Here is an 18520-nt window from a genome sequence, read left to right on the forward strand (position 1 = left end):
CAATTCTTTCAGGCTTTCTTCATAGGTCATGTTCTCTAGACCTCTGATAACTCTTGTTGCTCTTTTCTGGACCCTTTCCAATTTCTCCACATCTTTCTTGAAATGCGGTGCCCAGAACTGGACAAAATACTCCAACTGAGGCCTAACCAGCGCAGAGTAGAGCAGAAGAATGACTTCTCGCGTCTTGTTCACAACACACCTGTGCCTCCTTCATTGAACAAACCAGTTGCATCTCCAGAGCACAGTACACCTCATGTACTGATTGAGGTGCAGGAGTTCCTGTTCTCGGTTCTGGTGCCTGGTACTGCCGGGTGCATCTACACTGCGTTTTAAAACCTGGGGCAGTGAGTCTAAAGACATAGGCTCACACTACTCTGCTAAAGCAGCTCTGTATATGTTGTGGGCAGCTCTAGCTCTGAAGTCCGCTCCCCTTCCCAGGCTTCAGAGCTTGAGTAGGCATGTCTACACTGCTGCTTTTAAATGCCATAGCACTGCCTCTGTGGCTAGTGCTCTGGGCCAGTGGGGACAGCCTACAGCCCTTGGGCTGCTTGTGTCCTAGCAGGATTCCATATACTGCCTACACGTGACAATCCAGAGCAGTTTCCACCCACAGAGGGTTTTTTTCCTACTGATATTACTGAAGCGACACGCACATAAAGCAAAGGCACATGAAGGGAGGTGCGTGCTGACTGCACCCAACATTGACTGTGAGAGCTGTTTGCTCCCTCTGCAGCCAATCAAAGCACTGCTATGGTTCAATCAGCACACCCTGCAAATTCTAGATATTCAAGCACAGTTCGCAAAAACTGCCCTGTCCCAGGAGACTATCTTGGTAACAATAATCTTGTAGCCCGGTAAGCTGAAAAAGCACCACTCTTGCAGCCCACTCACTAACCTGGGTTTCCCATCACTGCTCTGGATTGTCATGTGAGAAATCTGGTTTGAATTTTCAGGTCCTGGTCTCTCAGGCTACCTTAACACTACAGAGCTATTTCGAGATAAGAGCTGTCATTTCAAAATAACTTCAGTAGCATCTCCACTATATACACGCTATTTAGAAATAAATATGAAATTGTGGGTATGCTATTTCAAAATCAGTAACCCTCATTGCAGGAGGAATAGCACCTATTTTGAAACAGGCACTATTAAAACACGGAATAGCGCTACTTCATAATAAGCCATAATGGCATCCAATGGCAATATTTCAAAATAGCTCTATATGTCCGGAAATGCTATTTCAAAATAGTTGGGTGCTATTTCAAAATGCATTTCATGTGTAACTGTGTCATTTCAAAATAAGATATGTCAAAATATCTTATTTAAAAATATCTCTGCAGTGTAGCCGTAGCCTCACTTTCCAAACCAGTAGCAACTGGGACCTTTCAGAAGGCAGCATGACCAGCTCGCCAGGCAGGGATACAGAACTGGAATAATACTGACAGTCTTTGAAGGGAGCCTGAACAAAGTTCCATCTAACTATTTTCATTCACATGTGGATTTTTTCAGGCATGTGCAGAATAAATTTTGTGTGCACCAAGGCCTGTGTGAATGTGCACCACCAGGAAAAACACAAACCTAGCCATGAGAACTCTACTAATCAGTTTGGCAGCTCTGGAATCTCTCTTCCGAGCAGCTGCACAAGCACACACCTTACAGGGAACACAGGGCCTGACACAATGAAGTTTTATCCTTGTGAGATTAAAAGGTACATTCATAAAATGTAGTAAGCAAACTTGTTTTAAAACCCTAATGCAGACAGAGTGAATTGATAGCCGTTTGAGATGAAGTCAGATTAAAACAGGTGAGAGAATTCTAAACTTACCACTGGTGGGGACTGATGTGCATTTGTAATATGCTGGGATAATGAGGATGATTGCAGACTTAATACATCAGTAGACCATCCTTCACAATTTTATCCCCCCGGGATGCATTAAACAGCACCCAATTGCATACTTCTATATTTATAAGCAGAAGTATAGGTAACACTGGAACCAAACCCACCTCTAACATCAACTTTTATTACATGGCTCTCAGCGCTAAGGTGGCCCACAATAGCTCGACAATGACAGAATCCACTGTCATTCTTATTAATTGACAGAAACTGCAGGACAAACATGTTTTCTTCTGCCCAGCCTGTGTTTCGTGTTGGCTCATCCTTCAGAAGCAAGCAGTTCTGTCACTCTATCTTGCACCAGTTCATGTGTAGAGCAACGAAGGGTCCTGTGGCACCTTATAGACTAACAGAAAAGTTTAGAGCATGAGCTTTCGTGAGTTAACTCACTTCTTCAGATGCTGGTGAGTTAACTCACGAAAGCTCATGCTCTAAACTTTTCTGTTAGTCTATAAGGTGCCACAGGACCCTTCGTTGCTCTACAGATCCAGACTAACACGGCTACCCCTCTGATACAGTTCATGTGTGGCTTTTCTGTGCAGTACTTTAGTGAACACAGTATACTGAGAGAGTCACCAGGTTTGGTGTGATACGTGAAACCTCTTGGCACTTGAAATTCAACAGTACAATCAACAATAACATCACCCGTTAGAAAGAACAAAGGAACGTTATGCTGAAATTCTGCCCTCTTCAGATCTACTGTTTGGCTTAGAACAGAGTGTAAAAAGGCAACGAAGATGTGTCTGTTTTTATAATGGATTACATAAGATGTTGTAGCCGTAGTCTGGTTCACGCTGGCACTTTACAGCATTGTAACTTGCTGCACTTGGGCGTGGGTATCTTTTCGCACCCCGAGCCAGAAAGTTAGAGCACTGTAAAGTGGTGCGACCACATTCCCCTGTCTCAAATACGAGACAGGGAAATATGGGGGAAGGGTTGGCTCCTCCCAGCTTCACCAAGCCCTGGGGAGCTGAAGTCCCCCACTATCCCAACCCCAACCCCAGCCCCAGGAAAGCAGTGGAAACCAGTGCTCCCGGCCCAGAGCCCCGGGAAAGTGGGCAGCCGCAGGCACTCCCCACCTGCAGCCCCAGCCCCCAAAGGCCTAAATATGGGACAATTTTTCCCTTTTGAAAAATAAATCAGGATGCCTTTCTAGTGTCCCAAATACAGGGCTGTCCCTCCTGACAGAGTACGGTTAGTCACCTTACCGTAAAGTGCTCGGGTAGACTTGGCTATTGTGTTTAAATGATAGCGCAGATTGATTGCTCAAAGGAATTACATCCTTTTGAGCTTGGATCTTGGGGCTAGGTCTCAAGTTCCTTATTTTAAAAGGCATTAGTTTGTTTCGATTGGCACTAGAAGTGAAATGGCTGTAAAAAGACCCCATAGATTTCATAAAATGCTTAAGTAAATGACTTGTTTGACTTATGGTCAAGTTTTATATCATGTTGGCTGGGTCTACACTTGCATTCCTCTTTCAAAAGAGACATGCAAATGAGGGAAACAAAATGCAAATGAGGTGCAGATTTGTACATCTGACACCTCATTTTGCATATTCTTCTTTCAAAAGAACTTCCTCTTTCGAAAGAAGAAAAGCAGTGTAGACTTCCCCATTAAACAAAAAGGAAGAAGGGGTTTTTCAAAGACAGGGTTTATTTTTGAAAGAGCCCCATCTGCTCTGCTTTTTTTCATGAAAGAATCTCTTCTGAAAAGAGATTATGCAAATGAAGCACAAGATATGTAAATCAGTGCCTCATTTGCATTTTTCTATTTTCCTCATTTGCATTCCTCTTTCAAAAGAAGAATGCAAGCATAGACATAGGCAAAAGGAATAAAATTGAGAGAGAAACATGGGGCCAAACTCAGAGATGAGTAATAGAAGTTGTCTTTGTGTGGAAGGCAGCGCACAGTAAGCTAGTGTATGAATTTAAAGCTTAGTAGCTTCTCATCATTAACTTCCCACATGGACACTCTTACAGAACACTGAGGCTGTGTCTACACTAGCCCCCTTTTGGGGAGTAAAGGCACTTTGAAGTGCCTGTGGCTACACGGCACGCCTGCACGTTGAATTTTGACGCTTTGAAGTTACTGCAGGGAGAGTTAGCCTAATGAAGTTCTGCATATTCATTGCAGCACTCCATCAGAATTCTCCAATCTGGCTGATTACCATGCCCCTCTTCAAAGAAGGGGGCAAGTGTAGACATAGCCTGAGTGTTTGTAGGCTGTTTAGTTCAATGAACTTTCAAACTGTATTGAGCACAAAGGCACTCTCGGTAAGAAGATAAAAACAGCCCTTGTGGTCAGACCAAAGGTCCATTAGCCCGGTATCCTGTCTGCCGACAGTGGCCAGCACCAAGTGCCCCAGAGGGAGAGAACAGAACAGGTAATCATCAAGTGATCCCTCTCCTGTCCTCCATTTCCAACCTCTGACAAACAGAGGCTCAGGACACCGTCCCTACAGTCCTGGCTAACAGCCATTGATGGACCTAACCTCCATGAATATAACTGGGTTCAAAAAAAGAATTAGATAAAGTCCTGGTTCTCACAACCTCCTTTGCAGAGGGGATTGGTGAGCAATATGCACCTAGCTCTTGCTGTCTCCCCTCACACTCCTTGCAGACAAGCTCTCAGTGAGTTGAAGGCTATGGTAGGGTTACCATACGTTCAGGAAAAAACGGACATGGCCTCTTTTTCCGCCATTAACTCTCTGTGCAGACAGATTTTTACAAAATCTAAAAATGTCCAGGATTTTGCTCTGTCCCTGCAAACTCTTTCTGCATCCCAAGCTCTTCCCTGGCTGTGTTTGCTTCCACCTCCGCTTGAGTTACAGCTGTTCCCCCTCGTCAGCAGGGAGCAAAGTCAGAAACAGAGTGGGCAGGAACAGAGCTGCACTAGGAGATAGTAGGAAGGTTCCCCACTCCTTTTGGTTTAGGGAAATGAAATCTGTGGGGGAGGATTCAGGCTGGGAGCTCAGCCGAGCAGGCAGAGTGCTTGCAACCCAGCTCTGAATGGGTTGGGAAGAAACGGCTCCTGAGTCTTTGGGAGGCTGCATTGCTACAGTGATCACATAGAGCTGCCTTGGCCTGATCGCTGTACAGTTACTGTCAGAGTTTTGAACGCTGTACTCAAATTAATTAAAACTGAGATTTTCCCAGACTATGGACTCAGAGGAGCACACAAGAAGAAATAAAATGTTTCGCTGGGATGGTAAAAGGGTGCTCACATTCACCATGGGCTATTGGATTCTCTTCCACCTACTTCCCTACATCTGTGATGGTTTAAGGCTCAGGGTCTGCCGACCACTGATGGGATTTCAGCTTCCCTTCATTCCCTGAGCTGTAGTTCCCAGTAACTAGGATGCTTCAAGAGCAAGTTTGCCATAGGCTGCTTGTGGGAATCGACCAGATGAGTTTTGGTTCATTCTCCCAATAGCTCTGTGAGAAATTATTATTAAACCTATTCCACAGATGGGGCAACTAAGGCAGAGAGAGAGAAAGCCAACCCTTACAAGCACTGTAAACCTATGTCTGAAAAACGGGCCTCTGCTAACTGTTTTGCTGCCAGTATGCTCTGAAAGCCACTCTCAGTCTGGGGCTACGTCTACACGTGCAGCCAACAACGAAATAGCTTATTTCGATGTTGCGACATCGAAATAGTCTATTTCGATGAATAATGTCTACACGTCCTCCAGGGCCAGCAACGTCGATGTTCAACTTCGACGTTGCTCAGCCCAACATCGAAATAGGCACAGCGAGGGAACGTCTACACGTCAAAGTAGCACACATCGAAATAGGGATGCCAGGCACAGCTGCAGACAGGGTCACAGGGCAGACTCAACAGCAAGCCGCTCCCTTAAAGGGCCCCTCCCAGACACAGTTGCACTAAACAACACAAGATACACAGAGCCAACAACTGGTTGCAGACCCTGTGCCTGCAGCATAGATCCCCAGCTGCCGCAGAAGGAGCCAGAAGCCCTGGGCTAAGGGCTGCTGCCCACGGTGACCATAGAGCCCCGCAGGGGCTGGAGAGAGAGCATCTCTCAACCCCCCAGCTGATGGCCGCCATGGAGGACCCAGCAATTTCGACGTTGCGGGACGCGGATCGTCTACACGGTCCCTACTTCGACGTTGAACGTCGAAGTAGGGCGCTATTCCTATCTCCTCATGAGGTTAGCGACTTCGACGTCTTGCCACCTAACGTCGAAGTTAACTTCGAAATAGCGCCCGACGCGTGTAGACGCGACGGGTGCTATTTCGAAGTTGGTGCTGCTACTTTGAAGTAGCGTGCATGTGTAGACGCAGCTTGGGTGTGCTATTTGTGGACTTCTGCTTATGCTGAGCCAACGAAAGGCTGGAAAAAGAATTTGCCTCTAGAAGCCTCTGCTTCTGCTCTAAGCACTAGGCAGATACTCTCTTCCTGACACAATACTGTAAGGTTACCCTATAAAAAATAGGACACTCCTGAGTGTATCAGTATTTTCCAAGTCACAATATGTTAACTTGGCTAAATCTAATTCTTGACTCCCCACCTCCACCCTTCTGCTCTCTGATTTGATCACCTTGATAATTTTTTTCTGATTTGTCAACTTTGATTACTGTTTTTGGTTCACTATGCCTTAAACGTTGAGTCTGTTCTGGTCTGGCTATGGTCTGAAGAAGTGGGTCTGTCCCACGAAAGCTCACCTAATAAACTATTTTGTTAGTCTTTGAAGTGCTACTTGACTGCTTTTTTTGTGTGTTAATGTGTTTTACTACAAATAGTACATTAATACAATGTGAGTTTGTAACTACTGATTGATACACATGCATTCCCCCACAGGGTGTCCTCTTTTTTGAAAAGTCAAATATGGTATCCCTAGGCTATCGATATGACTACACAGAGACAACTGCTCACCTGTAACTACACTGCTTAAAACAAAAAGCAGTCAAGTAGCACTTTAAAGACTAGCAAAATAGTTTATTAGGTGAGCTTTCAGACTTCTTCAGACCACAGCCAGACAATACACTGCTTAAGACACCTGCTAGAGCAATGCAAGAAGTTATTCTGTTTCTGTAGCAAATTCATCTCTGAGAGGTAGTTGCTAGGTCAATGGGAAGAATTCTCAACCAAGCTGTGTCTATATTGGGGCTTACTTTTACTTAAGTACTTCCTACAGGGCACAATTTTTTTTCTCTTTTTTTTACAGCTCTCAGCAATATTGCTTGTTCAGCCACAAATTTAGGTAGCCTGACAAAGCCAAGAAATTATTTCAGTTAGTATAACATGCACATAGAAGGGGATTGGAGGAAAGTGTAAATGATGCTGATTTATATTTTTTTTCCTAAACTCACAGACTCAACCCCTAAGGAGGCTGGTGACACATTAACATAGACTTTTCTTAAAGCTACTCAAGCTGCTTCTACACTCGCCCCCTCCCGTCAGAGGTGGCATGGTAGTGAGGCAAGTTGAAACAGGCTAAGGAGGCACTAACATGCAAATTCAGCATCTCATTAACATAATGGTGGATGAGCAAATTTCGATGTGCAGATTGACAGTGCAGATGGGGAAGCTTCAAAATAAGCACCCCACTTCGACATTCCCTTACTCTCACAAAACTAGATCGGAGTAAGGGAATGTGGAAGTGGGGCATTTATTTCAAAGCTGTCCCCACCTACCCTATCAATCTGTAATTAGAAGTCTGCCCTTTGAAATTTGTGTGGTCACCATTATGCTAATGGGGCTCTGAATATGCACATTAGCGCCTCATTAGCCTGCTTTGAATTGCCTCATTACCATGCCACCTCCGATGGGAGAGGGCAAGTGTAGAAGCAGCCTCATAGTAGAAGGGTTAATGCATGTGATTTACATGCTGAGACATCAGAGAAACACGTGAACTACAACAGTCCTTTAATGGGCTACGTGTGAATTACAATAAACCCTGCTACCATTTCAAAATATGCCTCTAGGTTTGCAAAAGTATATCCACTTTGTGAAACAAGATGGAGCTCCTCTTCTGTTTCCCTCCATTGCTCTGCAATCCATTGTACAGCCTTGGCCATGGGAGAACCATTCAGTGCTCCCTCTAATTTTTTCTATCCATGGACAGAATAAAGTTTGTTATGTGCACCAAAGCAGATGTGGAATGCACCAGCAATAGAAACATATGCTGACAGCTGTGGGAGCTCTGCTAATGAGCTGGGCAGCACCTTAGTCCCTGCAGGGTAGCCACCCAAAAGCTCAGCTTACAGCGAATACTGGCACCAACCCAACCTAACTGCAGGGAGTGCCACTCCAACATAAGCACACAGAATTGTCTCCACGCTACTGGGGAGCATTCATGGCAGTGAACACTTGAGGGGAGGGATGAAAAATAATTGCAAAAAATTTGGAAGTAGAACAAGGAAGCAACAGCTGCTCCAGCAACTCTGAGCAAGAGGCCAGCAGGTACCAAAGTGCAGGGTTGCAGAGTTCCAATGAGGAGCTGCTAGATGGGGAGCTAACTTCTACACTGGTGATGGCAGAGAGGTTCCTGAAGACACATATCATACCCCGGCCTATGTTCCTCAGACAGTTGCTCAGCAACTGCAGTAATGTCCAGGTTTTAAGTGCTCAGGACCAGCAGCTCCCAGGGACAACAGTGAGAGCTATTCCATACTGAGCTATCTTGGAAAGCTGAGTAGAAGGGTTCAGAAGCAATTCCCGCTGAAATCAGGGAAAGAGTCTTTCAGTTGCCCTTACAGACAACTGGATGAGACCCTAAACTGAGAGGAGTAATTAGTGAATTTCATTTACTCAGTGAACTCTCCCACTTACCCATCACTCGACACAGCTCGAAAAGGAGAAGGAGAAGAGTAACCAGAGCTCCCTGTTTCTCAGACATCTTTCAGAGACTATCAGGGTAAACTGCAGGAAGTGAAAATAGAGAGAAAATCATTTCGAAGCAAAATTTGTTTCCAAGCTTTCTTCTTTTAACCTAATTGCACCTTTAGTTATTAACTCTCTGTTGGCTTTTCTGTGGGTTGGGGTGGGAAGGGAACAACAGGTTATAGCTGTATTAGCACAATTAAGACACCCAAATAACCTTAAGTCAGGCCTGAAGTAAAGCCGTGGGATGAATGAGCACCCTGAAACTGATGCAATCATGCATATTAACAACCTACTATTTTATTTTACCATTACGACATTGTTCCTATTAATAACTGAGATAGAGCACTTGTTTAATGGGCACCCTGATTTCAGGTGCCCAATTTGGGTCATGGGATTTTTCTGAAATACTGAGCATCTACATTTCCCATCAAAAACAACAGACGCAGTAGGTGCGCAGCACTCCTGAAAGTCAGTTCAAAGATGATGTCACTCTACACTTCCAAAACCAGAGGCCACTTCTGAAAATTGCGGCCCATATATGCGTCTGCAAATAAGAGTTGTGTCAGAGTGAGACCCAGGTGATAGTCCAGGCACTAAATGCACCCATAAGAGTTTTGCTTAATAAATTGAACCTTTGTGAAGCCGTGAGCCAAGACTAAGAAATATTGTTTGTCCTCCACCATAGCACTGCAAGGAGCAACCTCTAAGTCAACTGTTTAAGCTAGCTCATTCATTTGATCGGTATGGCAAGTTTGTTATTCTGAATGGGGAAAATGAGGAAGAGCTCACAGGAGACAATCTATTGTGACCTTAAAAATCAGGTTCATTTTACAAAGACCATAAAAATAATATCCCTTAACTATAATTGTGTGGTTATCGCTCAAGGGCAGCATTAAGGTTGTTTGAATGCCTTCACCAAACATTTCCAAATCTAAACAGGTTAAGATTTCTTGTACAGTTAACCTTTATGCTGAATTTGTATTTGGACTAGTTACAAATATACATCCCACGCAACTAGTCATTCTCTGGACCTGAACATAGGCCTATATGACAACACAGGCTCCATGAGAAGTTACTGCTTTGGACAGAACCCACCACTTGAAAGCAGTGGTCAGAACCCTTCCAGTGACGAGGCAATGAAACCAATTAATGTGACCTAACCACAAGGACTCTCAAGCAACATCTACACTACACAACAGTGTGGGTGACATGTAGTGTATGTGACACACCACAGTCAAAAGCAAGTTGCATCCATACTGCAGTGCACAGCTACCCACATCAGTGAAAACCTTCAACAGCAGGGGAGGGAGCAAGGAGAAGCTTCAGGAGCTCACCATTGCCGTTGCCTTTCACTGGGGGAGGAAAGGTTCTTGCAAGGCACAGGGAAACAACCCTGCAACAGCCCTTCCCTAGTGGCAGAGTCTTCCCCTGAGGTGGGGAACGGCTCCATATTATAGAACTGTCCCAGCCTTTCCCTGCTGTCTTTCCCCTACCAGATCTTTTCCCACTGCCGGAGGTGGGGAAAGACTCCAGCAGCAGGAAAACAGTGAGACTCTCCTGTACGAATTATAGCAGTATAGGTGGGGAGACACAACTTGGGTGACTGGTATATGGTATATGCCAGTAGTGGGCAACCTGTTGTCCAGGAGTCGCAGGCAGCCCTTTGGGGGGGGGCGGTCTCTGAGGGACCCACAGAACATTTTGTTTGCCATTGCCCATGTGCAGGGTTGCCAGATTCTGCTGGTTCCATTGCATAGTTTTTTTTCCTGCCAGTATTGCAAAAGTGACATACATGTAACGCAATGGCACAGGAAGTGAGGTGTGGGCTGATTTCATGCAACATTGACCATGGAAACCGTGTGCTCCCTCTGCGTCCAGACAGCACAGACCCCGTCAATTCTTGGTACACAGGCACCGTTAGCAAAACTACCCTGTCCTGGGAGACTGTCTTGGTCACAACAGTCTTACAGCTCACTGAGATGAAGGACGACCACTCATGGGGCCCACTCACTAGCCTGGGTTACCCATCACTAGTATGCATCTTGCATCTGATGAAGCAGGTTTTTCCCCACGAATGCTCCAAAATATCTGTTAGTCTATAAGGTGCCACAGGACTTCTTCTTGTTCTCGAAGATACAGACTAACTCGGCTACCTCTCTGATACTCATCACTAGTATACACTCATGTACACACATACACCCTTCAGGCACGTCTTTACTCACCTAAGCTGTGCCCAGTCAGCTATGCTGCTGTTTATACCCCTGCTGGGGAACTACGTGGGTAGATAAATTACATGCTGCCAAAAGCAGCACGCAATGTGGACATACCCATGGACACCAACAAATGCCAAAACCTGCTGAAGGCCAACAGTATCCCAGCAACGAGAGCCTGGCATATCATCACCATTCTGCACCTGCAGCCAGAGCCTGGTGTGATTTTGCAGAAATTGTGGCCTGCACTTCCCACTCACAGAAATCCAGGCTCGGGGGCCATCCAATAGGACAGGTGCCTGCTGGTGGAAACTCTCAGGAAGCAGGCAGCAGAGGCACAGGATGATGTGGCTAAGGCGAGGCGCATCGATGCCCAGGAGGAATTCCCTGATAGTTTTCATGTGGAGGCACCCAAGGTTGAGGAAGCTATCCAACTAACTGGACTGCTGTCACACCACAGGGAGAGGAGGAGGTGGCTTTCTCAGAGAGAGGACACTGGGTGCTGGTTACTTCTGGCAGCAGACAGTGCTCCACCCCTGCTCCCAAGCCACTCACCATGATGATGGAGAACTGTAATGATGCCCTGACAATGAGAGATTAGGAATCACCCCTTAAAGGTGGAGGGAAAGAAATCAAGTTCTCCCGAGGTTGGGAGGTCTGCAGCCATCACTCCCAAGAGGAAACATAGGGTAGTGGTGATTGGAGACATTCTTCTGAGGGAAGCAGAAATACAAATCTGTCACCCTGACATGACATCCCAGGAGGTGCACTGCCTGCCAGGGGCCCACAGCTGAGACGTTACAGAGAGATTGTTGAGGTTCATCCATCCCTCTGACTACTACCCCATGCTACTCATTCATGTGGTCACTAATCATACTGCGAGATATGACCCTGTGCAGATCAGAAGCAACTACAGGGCTCTGGGAGTACAGGTGAAGACGTCTGAGGTGCAGGTGGTGTTTTCTTTGACCCTTCTGGTCACGGGTAGGGACGTAGGCAGAGAAAACAGGCATCCTGGAGGTGAATGTCTGGCTGTGAAGATGGCATTGCCAGAGCAGCTTTGGCTTCCTTGATCACAGGTGGTGCACCAGGAAGAAGAACTGCTAAGCAGAGATGGGGCCCACCTACTGAGGAAGGGGAAGAGAGTATTTGAACACAGACTGGCTAACCTAATGAGAAGGCCTTTAAACTAGGTTTGACAGGAGCAGGTGACGAAAGTCCACTGGTGAGTCAAAAACATGGAGCCTTGGGAGAAAGGTCAGAAACTGAGGGGCTCATGAGCTGTAATAGCAGGGATAAGGGAGAGATAACACAACTGGAGGACAAAATCAAATCAATATCTTAGTTGTCTGTATACTAATGTGAGACGTATGAGGAATAAGCAGGAAAAACTCAAAATGCTAGTAAATGAACATAAATATGATATAGTTGGCATCATAGAGGCTTGCTGGTAATACACTTGACTGGAACACTGGCATGGAAAGGTACAGCTTACTCAGGAAGGACAGGCAGGGGAAAAGGGAGCAGGTATTGCCTCATATATTAAAAATGTATACACTTGGACTGAAGTTGAGATTGAGATAGGACACAGACTTGTTGGGAGTCTCTGGACAAAGATAAAAAGGGTGAAAGACCAGGGTGATATGGTAGGTGAACATGACAGACAACTTAACCAGGACGAAGAGGTGGGTATGTGGCTTTTTTTTAAAACAAACTCATCCAAAGCATCAGACTTGGTGATGATGGGGGACTTTGACTATCCAGACATCTGTTGGGCAAATAACACAATAGAGCACAGATTACCCAACAAGTCCTTGGAAGATATTGGAGACCATTTTATTTTAGAACGTGGAGGAAGCTACTGGTGGGGAGGCTGTTCTAAACTGGATTTTAACAAATATGGAGAAGCTGGAGGAGAATTTGAAACTGGAAGGCAGCCTGGGGGAAGTGGTCATGAAATGGTACAGTTCATGATTCTAAGAAATCATGAGGGAGAACAGTGAAGTAAAGTTAATGAATTTAAAGAAGGCAGATTTTAGAAAACTCAGAGAGGTGGTAAGTAAAGTCCCATGGGAAGCAAATCTAAGAGGAAAAACAGTTCAAGATAGTTGGGAGTTTTTCAGAGGCATTATTAAGGGTGCAAGTGCAAACGATTGAGCTGCATAGGAAAGACAAGGTACAGCAAGAGACCACAGTAGCTTAACCAAGAGATCTCAAAAAATCAAAATGGAGTCCTATAAAAACTAGGTCAAATTACAAAGGATGAATACAAACAAATAACAAAAGTATGTAGGGGCAAAATTTAAAAGGCCAAGGCACAAAATGGGCTCAATCTAGTTAAAGACATATAGCGTAACAAGAAAACATTCCACAAACACATTAAAAGCAAGGAAAGACCAAGGAGAGGGTAGGATCATTACTCAATGAAGAGGGGAAAACCTTCACCAGCCAATGGGGGAGTGAATGGGAAGAGTGCCTGAGACAGCAGGCAAAGACTTTGATACCCAGAAGGGGAAACACATAGCCTGTGGCCACACTAGCCCCCTCTCTTCGGAAGGGGCATGGTAATGAGGGATTTCAGCAGATGCTAATGAAGTGATGCAATGAATATGCATCACCTCATTAGCATAATAGAAGTCACGCATAGTTTGAAAGTGCCGCTTTCAAAATGCGCACCACCCATGTAGCTGGGCGTCGTTTCAAAAGGCTCCCAGCTGTACGGGTGGCGTGTGTTTCAAAAGCGGCACTTTCAAATGGCACACAGCTGCTATTATGCTAATGAGGCACTGCATATTCATGCCAGCACCTTATTAGCATCTGCCAATGTGCCTCATTACCATGCCCCTTTGTGGCCACAGCCTAAGGCTTTTGCTAGTATAAAATATCACACCTTTAAGCAATATTACTACACTGGCTGAAGTTTCTGGTGTAGACATACCTTACAACTGAGGAGTTATCACAGAATAGTTTTCTGTGTACTCTCAGTACCTGGCTTTTCTACAAAGACTGCTGCTAAAAGTGCTGGGTATTTTTCACCAGGAGAGAAAACAGAAGTGCAGATGGCAAACCATAAGACGGAAACCAGTCACATAGCTGTATGCAGCTCTGAAAGATGCTCAGATATCACCACAATGGACATATTGCGCAAACCAAAATACAGATTGGTCATCCCAGGTCCAGCACCCTCGAGGTCTGACCTGCCACGCACGAGGGGATTTGCTGAACCCAGGCGGTCCCCTGCCACTGGCTCCCAGCCTGCTTCCACCCCAGTTCCAGCCCCAGATAGCCCCCACCCTCATTGTTGCCCACTGCAGTTCCCTGCCACCGGCTCTACTACTGGTGGCCATGGCTCTGGCCCTGCTGGTGCTGGCAACAGGCTCTGTCCTCAGCGATGCTCCTGCTGATGCTGCCACAGGCCTAAGCCCAGAGTTCTCTGGTCCAGGAACCTGTGTAATATAATCACACTGCAAAAAGGTAATAAATCATAAGAATCAAAACCAAGCCTCATTCTGCCTTGATTCCAAACTTCCTATTGCTCCTCTCAGGCTATGTATACACTAGCCAAAAACTTCGAAATGGCCATGCAAATGGCCATTTCAAAGTTCACTAATGAAGCACTGAAATACATATTCAGCGCCTCATTAGCATGCGGGCAGCCACGGTGCTTCAAAATTGACACAGCTTGCTGCCACGTGGCTCGTCCAGACGGGGCTCCTTTTCGAAAGGATCCTGCCTACTTCCCTTATTCCTATGAGCAGATGGAAATAAGGGGACTTCGAAGTAGCCGGGGTCCTTTCGAAAAGGAGCCCCGTCTGGACGAGCTGCGCGGCAGCGAGCCGTGTCCATTTTAAGTGCCGCGGCCGCCTGCATGCTAATGAGGCGCTGAATATGTATTTCAGCGCTTCATTAGTAAACTTCGAAATGGCCATTTGCATAGCCATTTCGAAGTTTTCGGCTAGTGTAGACACGGCCTCACTGTGACAACCCACCTGTTCTGAGCTGTATGCAGCTGTCCAGAAACCTTTCAACTCTCAGTCTCAGAATGTCCATTGTGAATAACAGTGTGACGGGCAAGATATTCCTTTCTGACGAGGACTTCAGAGAAGATGACAATAAAGCAAGCGTACTACTAGTTTGCACCAGACCAACTGTGCCTATTTGGTGCAGCTCAGTGACAATAAATGGTCACTTCATCACAGGATATGGTCAATTATTTACGAGTACAAAAATCAACCACAACTTGTTTCATTTCTTTCACACAGAACAGATTAACGTCCAAGTCTGGTTTTCTAAGACAGACTAGAGGACATATCTAATATGTTTTGCTTAGCCAGTGGCATAATTACAGAATATAATGCTAGACTCACAAAAAACACTGGACAGTGCAGTGCCTAACTTTTAGGCAAATGAAAAACCACTGGGATTCACAAGGCCTGAGTTCAGCACCCAGGCTCCATATATGAGCGGAGAGAGACAGGTGCCTAAGAATGAGATGCACAAGAGTTGGGACACTGAATGGAGAGCTACCTAAGCTAGGTAATGGGAGCAGCAAATGAAAGGGTTGTGCCCGAAGTGCCACTCCTCACAGGAGGCTTAGGTTTGAAGTCTGAGCTAGGGAGACAGCACTGTCTGCAAGCATTATACACCCATAAAGCCTCTCCTGGCACCAAGCACAAGTGCTGATGGCAGGACAGCCCTGCCTCCCTTCTATCCATTAGTCCTGTGATTAGGTTATTCAGACAGTATACAGGAGACACAAGTTCAATTCCCCCACCTGCTTGAGGGAGAACCCAGAATTAGAGCAGAGGTTTCTCAGGCCCCTCACCCCTGTGGAAGTGGCATGCTGATGTCTCTCTTGTTGAAGCTGGTCCCCTAATGTGCAGTTACACACTTAACTCCCTTTATTAATCTAGCCCATAGCATACAAGAAGCAAGATTACAGACTTCATGCTACATGGCATCGATCTTGTCCCCTCCGTACAGAGCGATGACAGAGGAACTAAGATATGTTGACACCTCAACAGCTGTTCATTTTGCTGAGCAGGGACTTGCTGCAGTCTGGTTGTGCACAAGGCTTTTGTTTTCCTGTAAGCCAAGGATGAAAGCAGAATCAGACTGGCCCAGTGAAAAACCTTTCTGAGAGGCCAGCGAGGTTTCTGCAGCCTCCCAGATCTTGAAAGTGGGGAAGAGCCAGGCCCCTTGCCCACATAAACAATGCCATAGAGCTGACACCTGCATTGTCTTCCTTATCTGCCAGACAGCAACAACAGCAGATGCAGCTGTTACCTCCTCCCTCTTCCTCTTTCCTCTACTCATCAGCTGCAGTGGTCAATGTAAACTGAGCACTCGGGCATCCGAACAGGAGAGACTCAAAAGCTGCCCATCTGATTAGCAGAGAGCCCTCGCGTGGCAGTCCGTGTTTCCACTGGTGCTACACGTGAGCATGTGCCCTGGAGCACGTCAGTTTATTCTGCACATGGATGGAAGAAAGTAGAAGGAACTTCTGTCAGTCATCATGGGACAGACACAGGAAACAGAGACAGCCCCTGTGATTACAGCTATATCATCCAGCACTCAGAAAAGACACAGCATCAGCTTACTTCTCTATTTTGTGGGAGGGACAATTTTAACTCCTTCAGTGCCAACCAGAAGTACAATTTCCCTCTTCATTTCAGAGCCATGCCTGACCCTGTTGTGTTCTTTACCCCATATCTTTTAGCCTGGTCAGTGCTGCAGTAAATCTTGCATTACATCTGTAGCTGAAAAGTTGATCTTATCTTGAAAGCTTGTACAGCTCTGAGGGTTTTCAGGCCTTAGTTGGCATATAGACTTCAACTCCATAATAGCCGAGCGTCTTCCAAGTATTTAAATTATGTATAATTTTTCCCTCTTTCCACGTACAGGCATTTATACGGCATGTAAGTGTTTGTATGTGAGAGACTCTTTTGCAAGTATGCGTAGAAAGAGCGAAAACTGTCACGTATCCTGCATATCGCTCTGGACAGTGGTTAGTTGTGTGGTTGTTCTTGTCTCTTGGGTGAGGGAGTGCGTTCTCTCATCTAGGCCCAGCTCTTGAAGGTTCTGCCTCCTGCATGAGTCTCTCTCTGCAGTTTTGTGGTTTCAGTAGAACATAACTATCTTCGAACTATGTGGTCAGAAAGTAAGTGGGGCAAGGGGGGGTGCACTCTCAGGTAGCATGGGCCACTGTGCTGGAGGATTTTGAGTTCAATGACAGAGATCTTGAACTTGTGTCTGTATTCAATGGGGAGTCACTGTAGCACTCAACAAGCTAGGGTGGTGTGTTCGTGTCAACTGCGGAGCTAAATGAACAGGCTGCTGGTTTTTGTACCAGCTGGAGCTCACTCAGGAAGGGTGGTTTCATTTCTAAATATGAAGAGAAATCCTGGAGGCCAGAGACTGAAAAAGTGTCACTACCAACTCTGGGGCAATCTTCAGGCCAGATGCAGATGACAGTGGGACTTTTGGTTTTACTTGGCTAGCTCTTTTGCCATCATCTAATAGTAAGGAATCAAAATGAACGCCAAAGCTGCATGTCAACTTAATCTGAGAGCAGGAGCCCTCTACAGTGGGATATGTTACAGACAAAACAGTTCACTCACTGGGCTTCCCTCTTCCCACCAACATCACCTGTCTTGCTTGTGCTCGCCTGTAGATCTGGCCATTCAGGATTTAGTCTGTGCGATGAAAGTCTTAGAGGAGTTATTGACACGTGCTGTAAAGATGACAAGACATGAATTCAAAGACCTGTCCTGTGCTAGACCTCCCACACTCGAGCCTTCATCATTTTTAATAGCTTGACATCCCAGAAACCACTGTGCAGTGGGCTAACCTCCCAGTGACAAAGTCATGCATTACATGGCCAGTTCTTCATCCACAAGAACCTGGAAATCCAGGCTTAGATCCCAAACTCTGCAGTTCCCTGATAATTAAAAGACAATCCCTGTGTCACAGTACAGGGAATGAACTCGAAATCCTACACTCTGATCACTTTGACACTGACCGACTCCATCAGAGAGGGCAAAAGGCTGGGGGAGGGGTTGACATGAAATGAACTAATCAGGACAGCAGTCCAGGTGAGCTAATGGATTGATTAGTTCATCATCTGAGGACTGATTTAAAAAAAAAGGCACATGCAGGACCTATAAAGTGGCAGGAGGAAGAGTAGCTGAGCCCAGAGCCAGAGAGATTTCCAGGAAGAGAACTTGTCTCCTCTTGGTCTCCAAGATGATGGCTGAGGATACAAGCCATATTGCCAGTAGTACTTCCACACAAACCTGTGAATGTGTTATTGGCGAGATCTAAAACAACAGCACAGCATGGAGAGCCAACCACCGATGTTTGAGACTGATTCTGTGGTATCAATGAGTAGCAGTAGACTGGTGCCCTGGTTTATTTCCCCATGAGACAAAAGCAGTTGTCCTGGATTCTCCTAGACCTACAAGCTGCCCCTTGCCCATGAGCATCACTATAATCTTACTTGGGTTAACTAGGAGCTGGACGTTATCTATCCAGGTTCCTATTTACCTCAGACACGGGGGTAAATGAGTGAGAG

Source organism: Carettochelys insculpta, chromosome 1 (assembly GCF_033958435.1).
Source record: "Carettochelys insculpta isolate YL-2023 chromosome 1, ASM3395843v1, whole genome shotgun sequence".
NCBI lineage: Eukaryota > Metazoa > Chordata > Testudines > Carettochelyidae > Carettochelys > Carettochelys insculpta.